The sequence below is a fragment of the Glossina fuscipes genome, unplaced genomic scaffold (assembly GCF_014805625.2).
Source record: "Glossina fuscipes isolate IAEA_lab_2018 unplaced genomic scaffold, Yale_Gfus_2 1, whole genome shotgun sequence".
In the NCBI taxonomy this organism is placed as follows: Eukaryota; Metazoa; Arthropoda; class Insecta; order Diptera; family Glossinidae; genus Glossina; species Glossina fuscipes.
In genome coordinates this window covers 2,870,505-2,895,660 of record NW_023998415.1, presented here as the reverse complement: position 1 = coordinate 2,895,660, position 25,156 = coordinate 2,870,505, and the positions used below count along the sequence as shown (strand labels likewise).

At 33.7% G+C, this 25,156-nt stretch overlaps 1 protein-coding gene across 3 annotated transcripts in view; it reads left to right on the top strand.

Annotated features, from left to right (window-relative positions):
- The window catches only part of LOC119631417 (arginine kinase), a 74,183-nt gene that overhangs the window by 28,970 nt on the left and 20,057 nt on the right, over window positions 1-25,156 (top strand). The window contains exon 1 of one of the 3 annotated variants that reach the window (XM_038023596.1): window positions 1,911-1,994. The exons of the other annotated variants lie outside the window; for them this stretch is intronic. The gene's annotated coding sequence lies outside the window, so the exon portion shown is untranslated. Of the gene's footprint in view, window positions 1-1,910; window positions 1,995-25,156 lie in introns of those variants that run through there. 3 annotated transcript variants of the gene reach the window in all.

Genomic DNA, 25,156 nt, shown 5'->3' with positions numbered 1-25,156 from the left:
ACACACCCACTATTTTATTCATTTGTAAATATGCATTTATATGAAAACAAAAATGTGCACACGGAGAGACACTTTTAAATGAAACTTCCGTTATTTTTTGTTTTTCGCATATTTAATTACATACATCCATCTGCATGCAACTTTCCATTTCGATAACTATAAAAAGGGGTAAGCAAGAAAGGAGCATAAAATTTACGGTTTTTTTTTATTACAAAAACAGAGAGAAAGGGAAAGAGAAAGAGACATGTAAAGAAAGAGCTTTGCAAAATTTTCGATGACACTCCGAACAGCGACAGAATCAAACAGAGAGAGAGAGAGAGAGAGAGAGAGCGAGAAAGAGAAATAGAGAGAGAAGGAAAGTATTATTGCAAATGTGTGTAAGTGTATATCAAATCCTTTTACACATTCACTGCCTTGTGTCGTAATGTCTTACGATTTTTTATTAACCTTTAAGGTAACTATAAAATATATTTTTCTTTTTACTTATTCCAACAAATTATTAATTGAAAACTTGGAGAAACACTTCGATTCTTGTAGTAAACGAAACCTTTTGCCTAAAATATTTTGATTACTTTCCTACTCTACATGTTATATGGATTCAAAAAACCCGAAATATAGTTTGATACCTTTCAAAGAGCGCGCGCGCATCATCCGCTAAGTGACTAAGAAGAACATCGCCTATCACATACGAGAAGAAACGCTACATTTTCACAGATTGTTTCAATTTTCAGCAGCTACCGCAAGCGTTTTCAAGAGTCCAGCATAAAATCACAGTTAATCCGGGGACGTATATACCTATTTACTTACTGTACACATATGTAAACAAATTTCAACTTTTTACGAACTGATGAATTCAATTGAGTCGATTTCGATTTCGATTTTCTCAGTTTATAGACGCGCAACTTTTTGCATTTTTCGACAGAGACAATCAGCAAAATGTTGAAAATATATTCCTGTTTGGTGAGGTCAGCACTTCTTCTTTTCTAAAGTTGTACCTCTCTTTCTTTTCCTCTTCGCATTCTCTTATGTTTCTTTGTTCGGTTTTTTAATTAGTATAAGAAATTTGCAGTAGATGCAATAAGGGCTTGTGCGTAAAATCATATATACTTTTTGAAATATTATACTTAAATGTTAATCGCTACATTATCCCAAATATTAATTAATTGATTTATAATGGTTCATATATGTCTATGCCTATTTCGATTTGAAGAAGAGGTTACGTTAGCAATGGTAAACAGAGATTATGCATAAGAGAATTTTTTCATTTTTTTCTTTTTTTTGTTGTAAGACTTAGTGACAAAATGGGAACCATTTAAAAGTCATTTTCTCATTTAACACAAATGTATCTTGTTAAATATATAACAATTTATATACATATGTATTTATATATAATATATAAAAGACAATTTTATATATTAGTGAGATATAAAAGCGACTAAAAATTAAATAAATTTTTACATTTCTAAACCACATGATATTTCCTATAATGTCTTTTCCTATAAACAAAAATGAAAAACAAAATTCACTGTTTCTTTCTCGCAATTTTGTGCTTTTTTCTCTCTTTGCGTTTTGCTCGTATTCCTGAAGCACATTATTATTGATGTATAAATGTATATGTTGGTTAATTTTTAACTCTTTACGTATATATGGAAGCATAACGCGCACGCACACTTGGATAAAAGCAATGTGCCTGTGAGAACGTATATACACTTTTAGTTGTTTTTTCGTTCGCTTTTTTTTTTTTTTTATCGTTAGCCTGTTGAGGTTTCATTGCGAATGTGTTTTGTATTTTATTTAGTATAAATGAGTGGCTGAGTAAATGCATGTTATATACATCAGTAAATATAAATATATGAATCTGTAGGTGTATGAGTGCGATTGGGAACTTTGAAAAAGCAAAGCAAAGTGTTGCAGAAATTTCAAGCAAACATTAAGATCATTGTAACTTTGAACGTTGAATTTTACGGTTGCAAAACAGTTCTCAGAAGAAAAAGGTGAGCTGAAAAAATCTTTTTTTTTTTTGCTTTCTTATTTTATATGGATTATATGAAATTTGTACAAGAAGGCAAAAAATTTCAATCAAATATCGTTGTGATAAATATTTTAAAAAGAAAAATAAAAGAAGAAACACATGAAAATAGAGTTGAAATTCTTAATTGTGTGAAAAAGAAGAAAATGCAAAATTTTATGGAAATTTTTCTAATTGAGAAGGAAATCTTTTAGAAGATTTTTCAAAGCAATTTTTTTCTTTTTTTAAGTTTATATATGCTTTACTTTCGAGAATTGGTGATATGTGTGCGTGTGTGTGTGTGTGTGTGCGTGTGCGTATGAACGCTATTCCCTCAATTTTATATGGTTGGTTTTATATATTGCTTCTCTTTGCATTTTACAAGCCAGTTACCGGCTTTTTTGTATGAATTTTCGCAAACCGGTTTTTTTTGATATGTGAGAAAAAATCCGTTGTACAGTATTTTATGGCTCATAAAAAATGCAATTAAGTGATTCTTCTTTCTTTTTTTTTTGTGCTTCTTTTTGAAAATAATAAGAAACCTGCGGAGTATAGTAAGTTTGGCAGTAGAGACCTTTTAACAAACGTGTGAAATATTTGGAGTAGATTTAATCTCTGTCGGTTCATTGAATTGAACTCTCGAGCTCTAGTGTTTCTAAGAACTTAGATTAAAGGAATTAATTTTTGGCCAACGGAACTTTTAATAGTGATTCCAAGAATTTCATGCTTGGACCCAATACTATAGGAACTTTTCGATATATTTCTTTATTGCTTATAAGCGTAGGGACATAATGCAATGCAATGGATAAAGAAATAAAGCCAGGGAAGCATATATGTGAAAGGGTAAAATTGATTCATCGCTCTCTCGTATAGATCGAATGGGTGGGTGTTGAAAGAGTCGCATATATCCTTTGCTTTCATTTTGTTTGAAAATGTGCCGGCATCTTGGCCTTGCCAACTGTTGCAACATCTATAAATTTTTGTATAATGTAGTGACAAGTGTCGTTTTGTGCAATTTCCTTTCTCTTAATATATTATATTTCTGCTTCTTCTTCACCTTTATTGTATATCAGACGTAATTAATTAAAATTGTTTGCATAATGAATGCATACAAGTGGGGAATCTACGAGTTATCTTCTTAAATATATGAGTCGGCCGCAATGTATATCAGTCATTTTCCAAGAATGCCTCGCCAGACGAGTCTGGGTTTTTTTTCTAGCTAAGCGTTCGTTTACTTTGAGAATTTTTTTTCAAAAGCAAAGTAAATTAATGGCAAGCAATTTCAGCTATTGTTCTGGTCTGGCTGTATCAGTTTACCTGGTTTTACTGACTGAAAGCAAAAAACGTAGCACAACCACACTAAACAATGGCTGATTGCTAGAGATGAAATAATAAATCAACAATGAGATAATTTCGTCCGGTATATAGATTAATAAAATCTGTTTATATCACTTGTGCTTGAAAGGACAGCCACGTGTCCGGTATAAAGGTTAGTGAAATTCATTTTTATTATCACATCGTTTTAGATCTTAATTAGTTCGAAAGTCATAGTAATCGGACTAAGAAAATTAGGTCGCCGTCGCCTTTTGGGACGTAGAAGCTTACTTGAGTTAAGTTAAATATTAGGCTCGTAGTTTAATCTTCGCACGTTGCCAAAGTCGTGCTAACTGTAAGGTGCAAAGAGTTGCCCTTCCCCTTTTTCGAGGAAAAAATAAATATGTATGTGTAGCCAGCCTGTATTTCTCCACTCGCGATACCTTAATTTACATATACAGTCAGCTACAGCGCTTTACTTAAGAGCAAGTGTTGCCAGACTTATAGATTTCGAGATAGACGTGTAAAGATTGACAGGCTTTATTTATTAGTGATGTGAAGAGTGGATCCGGCAACAATCGCATTATGGAAACCATATGATGATAGGGCTGATTAAATTACAATTATCGTGATAAGCTTAATGTAAAATACTGGTCACGACTATATCGCGAAGGAGTCGTCTGTAATGGTATCATTACTTTAACGTCTTAATTAGATTTAATTTGGTTTTCCTTTTCCTGAACGGATTTGAAATTCGCGTCAATCTTATCTTCTATTATATGTGAAAAAGTTCCATTGGTTATGAAAATGAAATCGAATCGCAGGGACACTAAACACCTGGATCCCATGGTATTTGTAAATTAAATTTAAATTGTTGTGCGCACTTACTTATGAAAGGAATATTCACTCAATCATTCGATTTGATAGAATGCACAAGAGTTATTAATTAATGTCTTTACAAGAAGAAGTCTATCTGTTCGAGATCGTTCTCAATCAGGGATGAAACCCTAAATTATTTCTCCCCGGAGAAGTCCCTGCCGGAGATATAGTAGACTTTTGTGTTGGCCAAATATATTCCTTAAAACAATTACTTTGCAATCCGTTTGCTGTACGCTTTCATTTTTAATAGTCATGGGGGGCTGGTAAGCAGACGGAATAAATCATGAATACGGAGACGAGTGAACCCCAAACTTTTTTAACTTTTTCAGTTTTCAAAAAGTTATGTTTTCTATTCCAATGGAGAGATCTACGTGTTGCTTATTGACTTGGGAAGGATAAACTTGTCTTGACGCGTGCCGGCGATGACTATAAGGTAAAGAGACATATAAGCATTTCAGCTGATTTGAAGCATATAAGTGTTACGAAGCTCTCAGAAAGATCTCAAACGGTAACTTTATTCATTTCATTGCTTTTCGCTTGGAGTTGACATCAGACCTCTTTTATGAATAAAAGCATACATCGATTTGAAGATGCAGTTGGAATATTAAAGTTTTTAATTTTAAAGATATTGAAAGCAAGTAAATTCCCTTCTTTCGAACTTATGACATTTTGATGCGAAAGATTGTTCGAACGTCTGACTTATTGCCAGTTTGGTGAGAAAAAGTCTTCAGGGATGTTATCCAGATTTTTATCATTTCAATATGGCTGCGTTTCTATTTCAATTCTCTTATTGTGTTTACATTAGAATGTTGCTTATCATGCATGTATATACGCTGCGTACCGCGGGTATATATATCTAAATATAGATAGGAGCGGCTGGCTGAGGATACTATATATGCAAAAAAAAAAAAAGAAAGAAGAAATTCACACCACTGTTCGAAGTAAATAAATAAGAATTGCGGAGTGAGGAAGAGGGGGTGGGAAGCGGGGAGCCGGGAGTGGGATGATCATGAATGTAATAAAAAAGCGGGAAGTGATTTGACGAATTCCTTTTTTTGAATGTGGTTCTCGGTCCGTATAGTCAGTCAGACATGCATCATACGAATGTAAAAGGTTGAGCTGTAAAAGCCACAATTGAATGGAAAATGCATTTTTTTCATATGCACATGAATGTGCTGAGTCTACAAATATTGTTTATTGTGATTATTGTTAATTATTCAATTGAATTTTATTAAACAACAGAAACAAAAAATGTATTTTCATTTGTTTCACGCGTACACATATCTATATGCATATGTATGTGTCTACCCAGTTTGTTGGATGTACAATTTACAGCTTATGTTCACATATATGCGCTACAGACATAAGAACCTCGCAGAGCAGAGCAGAACAGAACAGAACAGAGCAACTAGATAAAGCTCCACATTTACGTCATCAAAATTTATATATATCGGGTATTCATAGGTATATGTACGTAGGTCTAGTAATTACATGCGTTTGTTAGTTTGCCTGCCTGCCTGCCTGCGTGATTGTTGTAGACAATATTTAGTTTTTCAAATAAATGATGGGTTAGTTGATGTATCCACGTATTGATGTTGGTCAATCAGCGGCCCCTCGTATCTTCTGCCCTAACTTAAGCAGTCGACCAAATCAATTGAATGAGATTTTTTTTCCTTTTTTTTTCTATTTACATGTTAAATCCAATTGTTTCGTTCCTATGCTGTTATGGCGGGAATTTCTAGAATTAAATTTTTGTCGAAGAGAATGCAATGAGAAAGCAACAAAAAAAAAAAGGAGAAAAAAAATGCAAAAGTAAATAACATTTCGTGCATTGATCTTAAGCGTATGTAAACAGTGTGTTTGCGAGTAGGGGTGTGTGGCGACGACTAGCTATGCATTACGCCAACACTTTATAAATTTTCAATTGAATCTTCTTTCTTCGATTTCAATTACATAACATGAAGCTAAAAATGAAAGAGCGAAATAGCGAGATTGCATACTACAACCTGTGCTCCCGGCTACTCACGGTGGCACTGATTTAATAAATATGTGTCCGTAGATTTCCAAAAATTCGAAAAGAGTTTTCATTGTCGTAAACTCACTTGTTATCGACTTGGTGGAATAGAATCGATAGGCTTCGAAGGTTTTTTCTTCGTCTTCTTCTTCAATTTTAGCAATTACCAAACTTCACACAAATGAGTTCATTTGGACAGAGTGAAAACTAGATTTTGATTAAGCAAGACGAACTGTCCCCTTCGGTTTCTGTCCATCAAAATAGGACTCGAATAATTCCGCGATGACTAAAACTGAAAGCCGTTCGAGTTCGTCCAGAATCCACTTATATAAACGAAAACAAATGTTATCGCAATGTTGTAATTGTCGAGCAAAGAAATTCTATTTTTCCTCATTATTATTATTATTTTTTTTTAAATCTTTTTTTACCTTTACTTTCCCTTGCATACTAAACTTCGCGCAACTACATCTTTAAAGTTATACACATATAATATATTGCATTGGTGTATGCTTTCCCATCGAAATCATCGTGCATTAATCATACCTTGTTACTGCTACCGTCATTTCTGTCTTTATGGGCTTCCTAGGGTAAGTCTTCACTGAGGAGGAGAGCGCATGAACGCACTTTTATTCGTAAATAAAATTAAAAACGTAATATCACTCCCGCAAATAATCGGTCATGTGACTTTGTTAAAGGTGCAATTGCTGGCAAAATCTCGATAGAAACCGCTTCTCCATACCTTTATTGCGCATTTACAGTAAACATTTACAATAAATTCTCGATGTCTGCTGCAATTTTTGCCTTTTTTCTTTCAGTATTCCTGCAAATTCTTGGCTGTAGTTGTTGACAGAATACACGCATACTTTCGAACTTTCTCTATGCAATTATGTCCGTATTGTCAGATCAGAGGCCACACAACGCATTCATATTGTTGATCAGCATCAAATTCTAAATTGATTTAAGCATGTCCGTCTGTCTGCTCGTGTAATGTCTGTGTGTTTCCTGGCCACAAAAACGAAGCTATCGACTTCAAATCTAGCAGAAACATTAGAAGTTCTTGCACGCAGTTTTGTATTGAAAATAAGCCAAATCGTTCGAAGGACACGCAGAGCACCACGTTAGATAAGAGCAGCTATGTGTTTCAAAACGAATTGAAAAATTGGTTTTTTGACTGATTGCTCATAAACTATAGCAAATAAAAGTACACAAATTTGAACGCTTATTCTATGGCCGATGTACAGCATTTGTACAAAAGTGGAAAAAATTGACCGCGCCCCAGCATAATGTTACAGTGTATTGAAGGTTGATTTTTTTCCCAACACTTTTATAACGCGTAGGAACAATCTTCAAACACTTCTAAAAGTACGTATATAATTTTTGGAAAATTTCAAATTTTGAATGCACCTTAGAACGCGTTAGTCCAATATCCCGTTCATAAAAAATGAAGATGTCGTCTACAAATTTGCAAAAGAGTTTGAAAGTGACTTCAACTTTTCAAAAGACACGCCGACGCGCCTATGCGAGAAAAATTTTTATTTTAAAAATAACAAAAAAAATCAACCTCGGCGATCCAATATTTTAGTTCTCGAACTTCTTTTTCGCTTTTTAGGTTAACGGTGAAGGGGAATGAAAGATTCGGTCGTGATCGGATATCATTTTCTTATTTGTTTTTATTAAGTTTTAGAATTTTAGATTAAGTCTCGCAATTTTAAGGACAAAACAAATGCACAAGCAGGGATAACCGAGAATACTTGGATTTGCAAGTAGATCAAGAGTAATAGTATTGACATTGAAAAATTACTATTATAATGCGCGATAACATATTTGGGGGTTGTCTCTCACACCTCTATAGTAATATAGACGATTAATTAGCATTTACTTTGCATTGTTCGTTAAATTTGGGATTAGTTTTCATTGTTAGTTAGTAAAATTGCACATACGGTCTTTATTGATTTTTCCTTAACGTGACCTTCAATTCGTGAATGTTTTTGTTTACGCTTCTCTTTCCTTTTCCTATATCGAAGAGGCAAAAGATGAATTATAGGAGCTTTTATGGAGAGTTTGAACGTCTATTACTCATATCGTATCTAGTTGATAAAGCAAAAGCTTTTATAACAAAGTTCATTCTCATTGCAAATATGGCAAAGCTTAGTATTTCTGAAAACTAGAGGGTGTTGTAAATATTTCAAATTAATACACTGCGGCTCGTACACTTAACGAATGTTACATTTGTTTTAACAATTACTAGATATTCCTTAAAGTATTTTATTTAGCACAACAATTTCTTCTTTTTTTTTTTTTTCTTCTTATAATTTAGTTTTTCTTTTGCATATCTGTACACATATCTCTACAAATTTTTATATTGCGGACTATGAATGACTGTAATTCACTTGTGATTGGCTTTGTAGACTAAGCTAAATTAGTGTCTTCCGTTTAAATAACTTGTATATATTATACACTTAACAAGAATTTTAATTCACAAAATGCCTAACCGAACTTACGAGGCATTATTTGAAGATTGAAGAAAGACTTGAAAAAAATTTTTAAATATTTACGATTAATGTATATGGAACACTTTTCAAATTTCCATCGCAGTTGAAAATATTAGTTTGGGGAAAAAGAAATCCATTATTTTTTCGGTAGATGGCTGCACTGACAGATTTCTCGTAAAGTATCGATTAAACAATTTCCGATACTGTACATTTACATACTGTACATTTCGCAGTAAAAAAAATTCTTTTGCTGTTTTTTGCTTGGTGCATTCAGTTGTGAGTTACAGCGAAAATGCAAGCCAGGCTGCTAAAATTGTGAATAGTGTTTATGGTTCCGATACTGTAACAGCCAATTATGTGCAGTTTTGGTTTCGTAGATTCCGTTCAGGAATTTTTGATGTTAAAGATGCACCTCGCACTGGTAGGCCGGTCGTCGAAAATGTCGATAAAATCTGAGAAATGATCGAAGTTGACCGGCATGTTAGCAGTCGTAACATCGCCCTGGAGCTAAAAGTCGACCATAAAACAGTTTTAAACCATTTACACAAAGCTGGATTCGAAAAGAAGCTCGATGTTTGGGTGCCACACCAATTAACAGAAAAAAACATGATGGATCGAATTTCCATCTGCGAAGCCTTGGCCAAACGGAATGAGATAGACCCATTTCTTAAACGGATGGTGACTGGAGATGAGAAATGGATTACATACGATAACCCTGTGCGAAAACAATCGTGGTCAAAGAGCGGTGAAGCACCTCAAACGGCCAGGAATGTTTTGCTATGCATTTGGTGGGACTGGAAGGGGATTATTTATTATGAGTTGCTTCCATATGGCCAAACGCTAAATTCTGATGTATACTGTCAACAACTGGACCGTTTGAAGATAGCGATTGACCAGAAACGGCCAGAATTGGCCAACAGGAGAGGTGTCGTGTTCCACCAGGACAACGCTAGGCCACACACATCTACAGTGACTCGCCGGAAACCTCGGGAGTTTAGTTGGGAAGTTTTAATGCATCCGCCATACAGTCCGGACTTGGCACCAAGCGATTATTATTTTTTTCTTGCATTGCAAAATTTCTTTAATGATAAAAAATTGGAATCTAGGGAGAATTGTGAAAATCGACTACTAGAGTTTTTTGCAAATAGAGACCAGGACTTCTTTGAGAGAGGCATTTTGAAGTTACCTTTAAAATGGCAACAAATCATACAACAGAACGGTGCATATTTGACCCAAATCGGACAATCCGAAGCATGTTAAATAAAGTCCTGAAGTTCATATAAAAATAATGGATTTCTTTTTCCCCAAACTAATATTAAACAAGTATTTAGTTCAATTAGTTATTATTTGGAGATAACTGCTTACAATTGTTTATAACAAATTTTTGCAATAAATAGATAAAATTTTTCACTTATCTATATTTATAAATTTAAAAAGTTTGAGTGTTGATATTGAAAGCTTTCCTATAAATGCAGTTAGTAGAAATTTTGATTCAAACTTACGCTTGTGCACGACTAAACGACTCATTGAGAAGGTAAATCCTAAGCATTGATTGCTACTGATATTCAAAAACTGATCAAATTCCTCCACAGTTCCGCACAGTGGGTTATCAACTTTGATATCAACGACGTACTTTCCGAGATGTAAATTAAATTGAAAATAGCTTTGACGCGAAGAACAAACTAATTAAATATATATAGTAACCAAGGATATGTATGTATGTGTTGCGTTAAACAGCTAGTTTTGTAGATTAAACAACCAACACTGAGAGGAGAGTTTCTTATGAGGTGATGGCAGCGAGCAGCTTGTTTTATTTGCTGGAAAAAAAGAGAAAAGGAACTAACATAAGTCAGTGACAGCAGATAGTCGATTTTCTATTTATTAATAACGGAAAGTCGGTTTCCAGAGGTCGATGACAAACAGCAGCCGAAGAAAACCAGTAATAACGACATGCAACATTTTATTGGCCAATGCAATGATTGTCCAAAATGTTTACTGATTAACTGATTGAAAAACTTGATACAATCGATAAAATAAATCCTCTACGTCAATAATTTCGATATGAAAAACTATTGACCACGCTCTAATCTAAGAAATTTTCGTATAGACCTAGATATGGGATGAGTGAGTTCGATGCAATGCACGAAAATGAAATTACTGACGTGTGCCATGAATTTTGATTTTACAATGAGAGTGAGTCATTGATTATATCCTCGCTGTTTTTGTTGTTGTACGTATCGTTTATTAGTAATTGCTATCATCGATAGAGACAAGAAAGGCTGTTTGAAGCGGTATTTGACAGTTTTTCTTAACAGTTCAATTAAAACAATTTGTTGAAGGGCTTTCTCCATATGTGTCGCATATAAGTAAGTGTTTGCAAGCTTGTGATAGTTGCGGGCATCGAAGTAAAGCATGCATCTTACATACATGCGAAACTAAACTCGGACTATATCCCATTTACCATCTCTCGATTGCGTTCGATTTGCAATTTCCCTAACAATCATGTAAATATTTCAATTCCTTTTTTCTTTGGTGAGTGTGGTTATAAGTCCAGTATGCGCATTTTGCAATTCTTTAACAATCCGTAAGAAGATTTTTAGACAAGTGACATGCAAGTCGTTTGTAATTCTTAAGTCAACTAATCTTGGGCAAGAGACGAAATCACAAACTCAATATATCATAAACCATAAACGAAAAGGTTACCACTACACGAAAAGTAAGCATAATAAATATTTTATATATGATATTTGTTCTAAATGAATTACGGCAGCGCACAATGTCATTAAAATCGATAACTATCGAAGGGAAACTAATAACTTCGTAGTCATGATAACACTTGTTATCGAGCGTTGTTGTTATCAATAATCAAGAGATAACAGATATCAAAGTTGTAAAAAAAAGGGAAAATAAATTTAATTTTTTTAAATTATTTTATAAGCTTACTTATAATTAATGAGCTTAAATTTTTATATTAAATGATAATCCGTAATATTCCTTGATTATCTTTTACTCTGATTAAATTTTACCCGATCTTAACTATTATGACAGTACATTCCATTTTATTTTAATTACTACACTACGACTGAAATTTGGTGAAGAGATGAATGAGTGGGAGATCAAGTTGTTGCGGTTGAATGGAAAAGCAAAGTCAACTTCTCAAAGCCCATTCTGATTCTCGGATTCTCTGATCTGCTTTGTATATATCATGAAAAGCTTCTATGTTTACGTGCTTAACTTCTCTTAGAGTCGGTTGAAAATAAAATAAGTTTTGCATCTGCTTTTAGACTCAACAAGGAAATCCACAACTATCTACAGACTCTCTTCGTCCGCCCCTTACGAATTACAAAAGTAAACAGACGGCGGGATAGACGGCTATTTGAGTAATTAGAGATGAACATGTTTAGATAATTTTAGAAATTTTATGATAGTTTAGGGATTAGGGACTTTTCATGAGATGCCCCTTTGTCTCTTTGTCTTATTAAGCTGTCAATTCTTCAGAAATCTAAGTTAAACCTCCAGAGACGTTTCTCTCCTCCGTCTATCTGTCTACTTCTGATCTATAGAGTGTAGCAGTAACAAGAATAAGAGCAACATCATCTTGATTACACGCATGTAACAATGTTTTAACATATACGCAAACGTACATGTATACTCTTAAGCAGTTATCTGTCGTTTAAAATGCTTTCTTGTGTTGGCAATAAACTTTGAAATCAAGTTAAAGCATGGCATGTGGAGTAAGTAGCTAAGCACAAATTCAGACATACGAACAAATGTACCTCTCATTCTTACTCTCTCTCTCTCTCTCTCTTACTCTTACTCTTCCTCTCTACTTTATTATTAGTAAAATCACATATTGACGCTTCTGTAAATGGCTGCGTATTGATTTCATTTGTTTGATTAGCCTCTTTGGCTATATATGTGTGGGCCGTGATAATGCGATGTGCGATATGCGATGTGTTACCTTAACTACGATGACTTTCGTGCTATCATAGACTGGTTGTCGTTTTTAATACTTTCAAGAGTTTATTGGTATTTGTGCGATTTTATAGCATATGTGTAACTACTTTCGTTTTCAGCTAATAGAGAGTTTTTGCGTTGAATAAAAAAAAAAGAAAGGAAAAACCTTCGAAATATAAAAGTATTAAAAAGTTATACAACAAGTGGTGGTGTTAGTGCATTTGATAGATGACAAAGCCGAATTACAAAAATGCCCTACATAGGGTATTATTTAGGAAACCCAAGATTTACTTTTGAGTAATATATTCAATTATTCTTTAATCGAATAATTGTCATGCTTACGATCATCATTCGCCATAAAACAAAACTAATTTGTTTATAGTCACTACACGGGACGGCAGCAATAAAGTGTAGATTTCTTTCTTTCTTTTTTTTTTTTTTTTTTTTCTTTTTTTTATTATTTATTTCAAAGTGTCATTTTCATCAAACATTGTATGCAAAAACGAAAACCGGAAATTGAGAAACTGTAAACTTCCTAATACAACCGTACGATTTTAGTGTTTATAAATTGAAACGGCTGTCTACGCGTTGCGTAATCTCTTCATTTACGATTGTTTTGCCTAAAAGCAATAATGTAAACGCTTTTTCTTCTTCTTCTCCTTTTTTTTCGGGGTCATTAGGTATTTTTGGTATGCATGTGGAATTTTTAATGATTTACAAAAACAAAAAAAAAGTCAAACATAATAAAAGGAAAACAAAATTAAAAACAACTATTATAATTCCAACGCCAAACGCCAAAGAATAAGTTAATGTTACGTATACTAATTTTATCAGTCAGTTTGTAAAACTCGGATGCAATCCGTTTAAGTTTCATTTAACATGTAAACAAGCTGCTGAAGTCAGTTTAATTAAGCATGTCCGTCCCTCCGTCCGTTCTGCTGTTGCTAGTAGTCATAAAGCTGCCATAATACATGATAGAGAAAATTTAAACTATACTCGTGTCTCGTCGATTGAATTTCACGAATCAAGTTGCAAACGTCAAAGAACTCATATAGCTTCAGAATTAATCGAGCATTTTTTTTTAATAATAATTTATGAACACATAAGTATTTCCATGGAATTTGATATAAACATTTGTCAGGGCTATGTACTCGCAAATAATTTTGATAAAATTGGTCGTGATCAGCAGTTTATAGACACATTTCATACGTAAAGTAAAGCAAAAAAGGAAAGGAACTTTATCCGATCGGTCTGAATTTACTAACAATCGCTACCTGGCTGTTATATTTCTATTTAACTATGAGATCAACAGCAATAGGGCGGCCCATGTGCGTATCATACCATCGTACGCATCATGCATTGCATACCGTAAGGCAGTATGTCAGCGATAGCTTGAAATAAAACAAAAAAAAATCTCATTTTTCAAATTGTCCCTTCTTTCATATGATATAACACAATAGACAACCTGCTACAGACGGATATGGCTCACTTTGAGGAAATCGGAAAACCAAACTATAAGTCACGGTTTTGAACGAAGACAAGTGAAACTACTTCATACGATGAATTTTCAAAATAAAGTGTTTTATGAGAAATGGCCGAAAAATTGGTCCAATCCGAAATTTTTTCATTCATTTGCATTTATGCAGGGGTCACGTCCATTTACCGAATTCTATGAAAACATCTCAAAAATTGCTGTTTGCAGCCCAATGGACAGACGGACAAACAAACTTAATTCGATCAAGAAAGTGATTCTGAATCGATCGGTTTATTAAAAGATTGACTTAAGTCCTCCTATCTGTTACATACGCTCGCTCAAACTTAATATACCTTTGCATCGCAAATGGTGTAGAGTGTAAAAATGAAAATTAACTGAGCAAAAGGAAAATATGGACACAAGAAAACAAGACGGGCGAACACCTACTTGCGCACATACTTGGTATAACTTCATCTCATAAGCGATGTAGGGCATCAAGAAGGGCCTTGTGTGTGTTTAATTGTAGGCTGATTTAAGTACCGACTTAGTTGATTACTAAATACTTGATTAAGTGGTTGGTCTGTAAATAGAGGTTGGCATGTTTTTTGTGAATTGTGTGGGTATGTATGCATGCGTGTCTATGTTGATGCATACGTATTTATCGTGTGCATGATAAGCTGCAATTTTACGCTTAACTGAGCCTATGATTATGGGCCGATCATGTCTATTTCCAAAAATGAAGCTTCAAGTGTTCAGAGTAACTATTTGCATCAGGCTCCGTCCTGATCATCCATCCACTCTTATGAATTACGAATTGCAAATTATTTGATGAATGAATCGCGAACACGTTTTCAACTCGGGAGTCAATAGGTGTCAACTAATTGTGCGCAATATAATATGGAATATATTGGGAAAATGCAATTTCTCATTGCAAGCATAGAGAGAGAGAAAGATAGAGAAAAAAAGAGGTAGGGGTACATAGGTGTATACATCTATTAATATTTTAATGGATTTGCGGACAATGCACGTTCCGGAGATGTTGGAAACGAAGTGAGAAATTTTGTATATCGCGTATGCTTTCGAAGCGGAGTGCAAAAGCACTAAGTGTTGAATATCAATGTTTCGTTCTAAGGCGAACGTAGCTTCTATGTTAATTTATGTTGTTTATTAAAGTAATTGGTGTCGTGTTTGTAAGTTTATTAATATTTATAGCGGCGGATAGAACTTCGATATTTAGAGAGAACGAAATTCAATGACTCTATTATTACTAATTATAAATTAATAAAATCATATGTAGATATCCATATATGTAGATATGTATGTATGTATATTGAGTAGGAATAATTTAAGTTAATTAAAAACAATTCCGTTGATGATTTAAAAGAAAATAAAATAATCAATTTTTTCCCCTCTCTTGTTTTTTTTTCCAAATAATAGAATAATGATTTTTTTAAGTAGAATCTTAACGATAATCACATACCTATATTATATAGGGATTCTGCTTTTAAGCAAAAGTTTTTTTAGTTTAATATTTTTTTCGTTTATCATGGCAAGGTTTGTTTGGGAGCCGAGATTGATACAGACGTGAACTGAAATGAAAAAAATTTTTGCAAAAACTCTTAGCTGCCAAAAGCTTTTAAATTTGCAAACTTTTAAACAAAAATTAAGTGTACTTCCGTTGCTTCAATGTATTCTTCGAATTTTCGACAAATAATTCCACTTGAATGTTGTTTGTTGTTATTCATGGAGTCAAAACTCCCGCATGAGTAGTATATCGGTCAATAAGTAGTGGGTCCGGGTATGAAAATTCCTTTTAAATTCATTTCCATTTATAATTCTATCGTCCTCGCTCTTTGAGTGTTTCGTCCGGCGAATAGGGACCGCATAAATGCACAAATACCAGTTTGAGTGCATGCTATGCGGGGTTTGAAAGAAAGAAGAAGAAAGCAGATTTTCTCTAATTCGTTTTTTATATCATTAAATAGTAGTACTAAGATAAATTATTAAGCCTGCAAAAGCGACACGTTTATGCGGCTTCTGTTCGTGAGTGCGTGTGGCTCGAGTTTGAACGGATGGTTTAAAGACGATTATTAAATGAGTTATGATCAAAGGAAAAGAAAAAGAAAGAAAAGGTCCGTTGTTTCCTATGTAGAAGAACGGGATTACACGGCATTCGTTTATTTAACAAACTTTAAAAATAACGTTGTCGGAAGAGTGCGTTTTGAAAATTGATCCTACTGTAGTTGCTGGTAGTGGGACCTTTCACAGACTCCTGGCCTCTTGGTCCTAGAGGTTTTACCGGTTTTACTTGAAACATTCTTGACATGTGCTAATAAATACAATCAACAATTTAATGCAATCTTTGAAAGAAGGACTACATGGAAAGTAGCTGAAAAGGTGATTCGATGCGAACCATTTGCAATCGCATTCGTGGTTGGGCGAAAATTGGTCGGTGTATCAAAAGCTGAAACGAATGGAGTGAACATAAGCACATAAGACGGACGGACGGACGAACTGAAAACGATTCTGAATTAACTTAATATTATAATACCCCGTTGCACCAAAAGAGTAAATAAAAGTTATAAAAATGGATTTTTGAAATTTTAAACTCGGTGTAACCCTTTTAACAGCAACACGGTCAGTCCAGCGCTTCTCGTAACGATTGCAATATACTTCAGAAAATCATTCAAATATACTTTAGGTTTTGTGTTAGTGATCTCAGCATATAATCCCAATCTTTTTCCCTGAAGCATTCGTTCGCCATTTTGCGAACCGGTTATGCTGGTTAGGATCAGGTCTGGTAAAATAGTTTGAAGGGGGATAGCAATTTAAATTTTACAATTGTGGTCATTAGCTTGTTGTGATAAGATCCATGTAGTTCCCTGTAAGGAAACGCGACAGTCACTTAGAAAGCAAGCACTCCATCTAACTAGTCAATACAATGCGTTCCGATATTTGTAAGGTTTTAGTTTTCTTTCGCAACTTTCTCGATTTTTGTAATTGTCTACTGCGTTGAGGGCATCATCGCACTTGTTTGCCATCACTTGTTGTTGACGTAACACTTTTCACTAGCCAGCACTAGTTTAAGCCATAGTTTTGTTTCCGTGTAAAACACCTATTAAATGAACAGAGAGAAAGTAAATCCTTCCATTGGTGTAAAACTTACACAACTGCTATTGCAATTTGTATAAATCAATTACCGAGAGGATAGCGAATTTGTAAGTTTATCCTTTGAAGTTTTAGGGTTTTCTAAAACCAGTGTTTGGAGAGAGAATCTTTATGTACGTCCCGGAAATTATTGACCCCTGTTTTATCGGGCCTTAACGATAATTGGGTTAATTAAAGTGCATTTCGCTCCATGCACAAAGAAAGCGATACAGATTTCGACTAAACTCGAGCTGCTCGGTCGCGATAATATCGTTTGAATTTACAAAATCGCAAAGGTGAAAATAGAAAAAAAATAAATATGTGCATATAAAGTGGATCACTATACTCTGTATTTGATCTGTGTATGTAGGTCAGGTATGGCAAATTTTCAAATCTCTCTCTTTCTCTCTCTAGACAATTAATAACACCTTATATATACATATACATATCATGCTGCGATGTTAATCTACTAAAGTGGGCATAGACCTATATAACAGAGAAATATGTGACGAAAATTAATTAAATTCCAAATTTAAAATATTTAGTAACAGTTGAGCTTATGTCCGATCTTTTTTGTAATCGTCAGGAATGGTCGACTGAATGCCTTACTGTAGTGAAAGTGGACTAACATTAAATATCGTTAACAAACTTTATTGCCATACAATGGAAAAGTAGAAAATTTCCTTTCAAAAGTTGGCTAACTCGACTTAAATAGGTCTTTAGGGAGGAAATAATAACAATTAGTTTTGACACCAAGTTTTCCTAAGAATTTATTATCATTATAATTATTATTATATACTTCTTCTGTTCCATTCAGGGCGCGGGGGGATTATGAAAGGTTGCTTTTATTCACGCTTGAAATAAAATTATTAAAAATATTCCTTCTCTATTCGTTTATTATTACTTTGGGATTTAAAGTTTTTTTCTTTTTTCCAACACTTGTGGCAGTTAATACAAATTTTGCTCACCTAACATAACTACTATATTGTATTTTTTTTTTTTTTTTTTTTTTTTTTTTTTTTGATAATCAACTTGTTTGCTACTGCTGTCGACTCATAACTTAGAGACATCACTCAGTCGTGGAAAGAGTCAACGTATTAGATAAAAAAAGAAAAAAATAAAATAAATAAGGAATGGAAGATAAAGAAAGGGAGAGGTGTAGAAAGCAAGGCGCAAACCAAGAGACAAGCAAGGAGCTACCAACGGAAGACTGAATTGTTGAATGTTATACAAATTTGTTTACTTGTATTGGATTTTTGGCTTTAAATTTCACTTGTGCGGCTACCTGCCGGTCTGTCTATCTGTTTATCTATCGATTTATCTACCTATCTGCTTAGTCCACAAAAATTTGTTATGATCAACGATATTTTGCGCGCAGTTTCTAAATTGTTTATAAACGTTTTATTTATTTAGCTTTTTTTTCTTTCTTCTCGTCTACGATCAACAAAATAAATTTTTTTCTTTTTCGTTCACGCTTATTTATGACTAGGGTAAGCTCATATATGCTAGTATATATTACATATATATGTATATATACACGTGTGTGTGTGTGTGTGTCTGTATCTGTGGTTGATATGTGTAAGTCTTTATATCAGTTATCACTATAATAACTGTCGCGTGTGGCTTCTTGTAATTTTTGGAATCGTCTTTGAAACAGAAACTTGGACATGGCAACTCTATGAATTTGCCGTTTACCGTGTTGCTTAGATTTCTGTATGCGTGCGTGTATTACTCTTTTTAGTGTACGTATGTGTGTGTGCGTGTGTTTTTATTTTTTTTATTTTTTTTTTTTGTTAATTGTGCATGTTGTTAGTAGAAAAACTTTGGTTAACGTGTTTAATTGTTAATCGAAAATCATAAGTTGGCGTTAACGGTTCGCGTGTAGTAAACGTAGTGATATATAACGGTTTTTTTTTTCGTCTATACTTATATTGTGATTTATTACATTAACCGTATTAAGTGTAAATATATATAGTTTTATCAATTACCGCAAAAAAAAAAAAACAACAAATCTTAAAAAGTACTATTATTTTTTTTTTAACATTATATTCAAGTCTCAAAAAAAAAAAAAGAATTTTTTTTTAAATGAATTAAAAAACGAAAAATTGCTTTTAACAAAAAAAATTGCATTTTTCATAACGCGAGTTTATCATCGGCAATGAGCTCAAAAAAAAAAAATAAAATGTAAAAAATAATAAAGGAGAGAGAGAGAGAGAGAGACTTATTTAATTTAAACCTTTATCCTGCTATATGGACACGTTCGATACTTAACGCTTGCGTGTGGCGCCACTTAATTTCGTATTCCATACACGCTCACATGCTGCATAGTTAAAACGTTTACACACATACACATCCTCAAAGTTATTGTATGAAATCGTCTATGCATATGTTTCTGGCTGTGTATATGTATATGTGTGCCTATTAATGCCTTACAAGGCCTTAAACTTAATAAAATATGTATTTTTTTTTTGTATGTGATATGCGAACCCTGATTGTCCATTTAATTGCTTATTGTATTCCTTAGCACATACTCTGAGGTATAACGAACAAAGCCTTTGTGTCGCATTTAATGACGCGTTTAATGCAAACATTAGTGTCGCGTTTACTTTTAAGCACTTTGTACACGAAATTTAAGATTGCTTTTGATAAAATAACGAACTAACGAACATTTCCTTCTTATATGCGACATACAATGCAAATCAAGTAAAATCAATTAACTCCTAATAAACTTTCTTTTACTTAAGCGAGAGAAATTTTTCCTCAAAGCGATGACGAAATGAATCAAATTTAAAATGAATAATGTAACTGTAATTTTACACATAAAAATACTAGTGGTGATAGACTGTGCCTTACGTGCTTTAACTTTGGATATAATTTTTTTGATAAATGATTGAGGATCGAACTCGACTTTTTCTAGAGATCACTCGTACACGACTCTAATGCTTTTAGAAAGGAATTGAAATGAAATTTTCCACTTTATATTATGCTTGTATGTGTGCAAGGTTTAAGTCAAGCCAATTGTCGACCTTGAGTAGGTAGAAAAATTGATGTTTCCTCCTTCAAGCAAGGGAAATGGTAAAATGCTTTATTACATTATTAATTACGTTTAGCTCAATGTGCAGGAAAGAGTGTCTTTTATTTTTTTGTACTTACCACCGCCGCATGGAAGTGGATACGTTTTAGCAAAACGTTTGCTACACATATAAACACGACCTTGATCAATATCAAATTTTGTATTGGTTTTTATCGATGTGCCTCGATTCGTTCGCCCTCCTGTGCCTTCATTCTTCTCCTCTTATGGGAAAAGTGAAGATAGGTGCTTCTGCAAACTTGGCAAGACATTAGATACAGAAAATGGATCGAATCTGTTAAAGACACGGCTGCACTCCGATCTTTATTTTCGCAAGTAAAGAACACCTACACACACACACACACACACACACACACACACACACACACACACACATATATATATATATATATATATATATATATATATATATACATACATACATACATACATACATACATACATACATACACACATAAAATGCAACAATAAAAACTTGTTTATTCTAGCCTATCTATCTAGGATAAGGTGGACGGTGGAGGGTGGGAGCTTCGCTGGTAGAGACTGTACTCTAGTGTATACAGTTCTCTTGTTTTTTATTCATTTATTTTTTTCAAAGACTTTTTTGTTATGTTATAAAAATGTAGGGTGCTTTCAGGCTCCGTCTTTTAAAACAATTGTTGAATGAATTTAGGCGATTTCAATTGAAACGGATCAATTGAAATCGATAGATTTGGATAAGAGATTTCTAGAAAAATTTAGTAGCCAAAAAAATCAAAAATCTCCATCAAAATGTGCAAATGTTTTCTTTAATTTTTGTTAACTAAAGTCGAAGGTACTTCTGTTCTAATACATTCTTCGTATTTTTAGATTTTCTTTCGAAAACTTTCAATTTGTTAACAGATGTTTGTGTGTGTATGTGTGTGTGGGTGTGTTTTTTTTTTTTTTCATATATTTGTTATAAGTTGCCATGACTAATAGATCGGTCAGCAATTTCTTTCCCTTAATTAAAACCAAGTGTGCTATTGTTTTAATGCATTCTTCGCATTTTGGAGATTACGAAGGAAAATAATTTGTTTTCGGAAACTACGAAAAGCAGTTGTTTTTTTTTTAATCACTACGCTCTCATTTCTTTTTTTTTATAAAAAAGACTTTTTTTTGTATAACAGAAATAGTGCGAATAGGGTCCGGACTTCCATTAAAGTGCTCCTCTCATAATATAATAAACTTAAATTCTTTGATGTGAGTGGTCTTCTCTTTTTTTTTTTTTTTATAGATCGTAGATGTATTAATTGCTCGAGAAGCACAAAAACACGTATCCAAATATCATCCTATAACGTGTATATATACGTATATATACTTTCGATTGATTTAATTTGAACAGTGAATTTTTCTTTTCTGACTGTCGGTTTGAACTTTTTACAGGAAATTTTCCATATTTGTGGACTGAGGTGAATGTATAGAAATTGGTTTGAGTTCGATGGAATTTTGATGCCTGTGAAAGTATGGGACACAAACCTATATTACACTATAGTTGAAAAGTCATTGGATGGGTGGGATGGTCGAGAAAGTCATCCGATTTTCGATAGTGTTTGTCCTGTTGTACCAGAAAATTACGGTCTGTGCGATGAGCATAGGAAAACAAGACTGACACACGGGGAGATAGACTCGCTCCGGAAAGCGATTCTGAATCTCCAGCCCTTCTGAGTATTGCATACATCCGCACAAACTTAATACACTCCGCCATCCTTAGAAGTAGTGTAGGCTCGGGTTTTGCGATGATCAATAAAGATTTTAAAGAAGGTCAAAGCTGATCACCAATGTATATATACATATAAATGGATTTTGTAGAATTTTCACTGCATACACGAAATGCATAGAAGAAATCGGTAGCAACTGTAGCGTATCCAGTCTTTAACAACGAATGCAAACATTCTTTTACTTTTGAAGGGCCTATAACTCTTGGCATATTTTCCTTTTCAAGATGACGATATTGACCGGGAGTTCAAAGTCAAGTGCTTTTAAGCTGTACTTAATGCGTCGTGCATTCTCTAGGACAGTATTCATAGTTGAGAGCAGACGTAGAAATAGCAAAAGTAGGAATTCTTAGCGTACAATTCCTAGCATAACTAGACACGTGATATTTTGAAAACGTGAGCTTTTGCATACGCGATGATTGCACTAATGTTGCATCCGTGTAAAATTGGCCAACATTCTACGAGTTTTAGATCGAAAAACAAATCGTATACAATTCATACAAAGTTGCAATTTTCGACGTCTAAGCACAGTGTCGGCACAATTGGGTGTTATCACAGAAACCTGTATGGTTAGTGACTCAAGTGACGTGAGAATGTTGTAAAAAACGTATAAACATTTCATACAAGCCGACATAAATTGATACAATAGCTTCCGATAAGAATAGATAAATATGTGACTGACATAGAGCTCCACGTTACGTCGTTAGAATAGCAAACGAGTAGTCAAACCTACTATGGCTGCTTTTGATGATGATTATGAAAAAGGCAAGTTAGAAATATAAATCATTGCTTGTACGTGTCATGCTATGTGGTCTTCAATGTATACCTTTATGAACTTGACAGAGGAGGAAAGTCTCTGCTTTGATTCATTTCTTTTTTTCCTCGCTAGAAATGTTATGTTATGTGAGGGCATAATAACAATTATTAATTTAATCAACAATCATAAACGTTTTATATATGTAATAAAAAAGAAATAATAGAAATATATATATATATATATATATATGTATATGTGTATCTATATATATATGTACATATCGCACGCAAATGAAGAACAAACAGCACAGACTAAGATTAAAATCTTTTGATATCAATTTAGATAAAAGATGAAAATATTTTATTTAGGATGAAGACTATACTCTCTAACAATCGAATGGTGTTTCAAACGGAAATCTTAATAAATTCAAATAAGAACATTAAAGAAATAAATATCTCATTCAATCAAAATCCAACAGAATTTACTTTATCAGCATTTGAATACGTTATATACAAATGTTGAATCCCCAATTGAAGTTATAGTGCTTTCGTCGATCATCCGGTGCCCGTTCTCACATTTATTAACTATAATAACAATAAAATGCATTTTTCTTAAATATCTCATCTTACTCTAAACGAAAATATTTTCTTTCAAAACAAATATTCAGCAGAAAAAAAAATCAAGTCAGCCGAACGTATAAACAATAAATTTAATAATATAAACACTTAATGAGCAACAAAATTTAACTGAATGCACATGTAATACATGGATCAATAAGTCCCAAGACTAGGTATGAAAAAATATTTTTTCCTCTTGTTTTCTTGGCACAATTCGATTTCTCCGTTAAGATGAATAGGAATGAAGTGAGCAATTCGTTAAACCTTCTTTGCCTTCTTTGTCTCTTCTATAGAATGATTTATCAAGACCGATAAAATACGGTCGAGTTTCAGCACTGATCTCATGGTTTGATTCAAACTTCCCGTTGGAAGAATCTTGACACGTTGGTAGTGTCTAATCTCAATCAAACAATGGGCGAGAGACAACAATGCGATTTTAAATTTCGTCATTGTAGCCATCGATCTTGCACGTAGACGCGCGGTACCTTTTTTAGGAGAAACATTTCTCAGGCCCAAAATACGGAACTCACTGCTGCTGCTTCTTTGTGTCCTTAGGGTGTCAGCTATCTCTTGCAGCGACACTTTCGATAATCAAAGATAATTTTGAGAATTCTTTTTCATATCCGTTGTAACGGCTTTTGGCGGACATTGTGTGTCTACTCTACAATCATCTACAAATTGTCATTTTCGAGAAGCAGAGTTGCAATATAAAACTTTCGAAAGCAATGCTAGATTTGATCAAAAAATGCAATCCGTTTAATCCGTTCCACTTGAACTTGTAATCAAGTGATCGAAATAAGGTGAAATTTTGGATTTTCTATCAACGATATCGATTTCTTATTACAGACGACATATATGTGTCAATTCCGGGAATTATTGACCAAATTACATATACCATGTGTATACATGTCTCACTTTCAAAAACTTCTTTTGCGTTTTTATGAAACTATCCTGAGAAAAATATATTAAATTTCCCTTATAGGCTTGCAAAACCTAAATTAAATTAGAATTGAAGTCTTCAAATAACGTTAAGATGTATACTTAATTAATAGGAAATTCTAAGCTAACCAACACTTATTAAAGTAAGAGAGTCGTTGTTTGGTTTAAAACGACATTTGTATACCCTCGAATTTGTGGCAGTTGTGTGTAAGGAAAGCTAGTTGATCAGTTTTGGACGCTTCGTTTTGATTTTTGTGTAGAGTTTTTTACCACTTACAACAGACTGGACTGTGGCAAAATTACAGCAAAATTTTCGATTTCTTAATCGTCACTGTAGTAAGCGAATCGCGTGAGAAATTTCTTCGAATCCACTTTTGGCTTTCTTAACTGAAACAGAATGATATTGTCGAGCGGATGGATAGAGCGATGTATTCCGCTTTTCGTCAACTGATAATATGTAAACTGAATTCATAACTCCGTCCCCTTTGCATAGCCGAGTAGAGATAAGGAGATAAGGCACAATTGGGCTTACACCCACTAGTGTAGACGGATGGCGAACAGCCATTGCGTGAGTGATAGGTCAGATGTCTGAACGGTGCCAACGTAGTGATTGTTATTGCTTCGCTCAACGATAGCAGACATAAAAAGTAGTAAGCAGGACGAATGCACAAAAGAAGGCTTTACAAATACCAAAAAAAAAAAAGCAAAAGCTTAAAAACGGTTCAACTCAA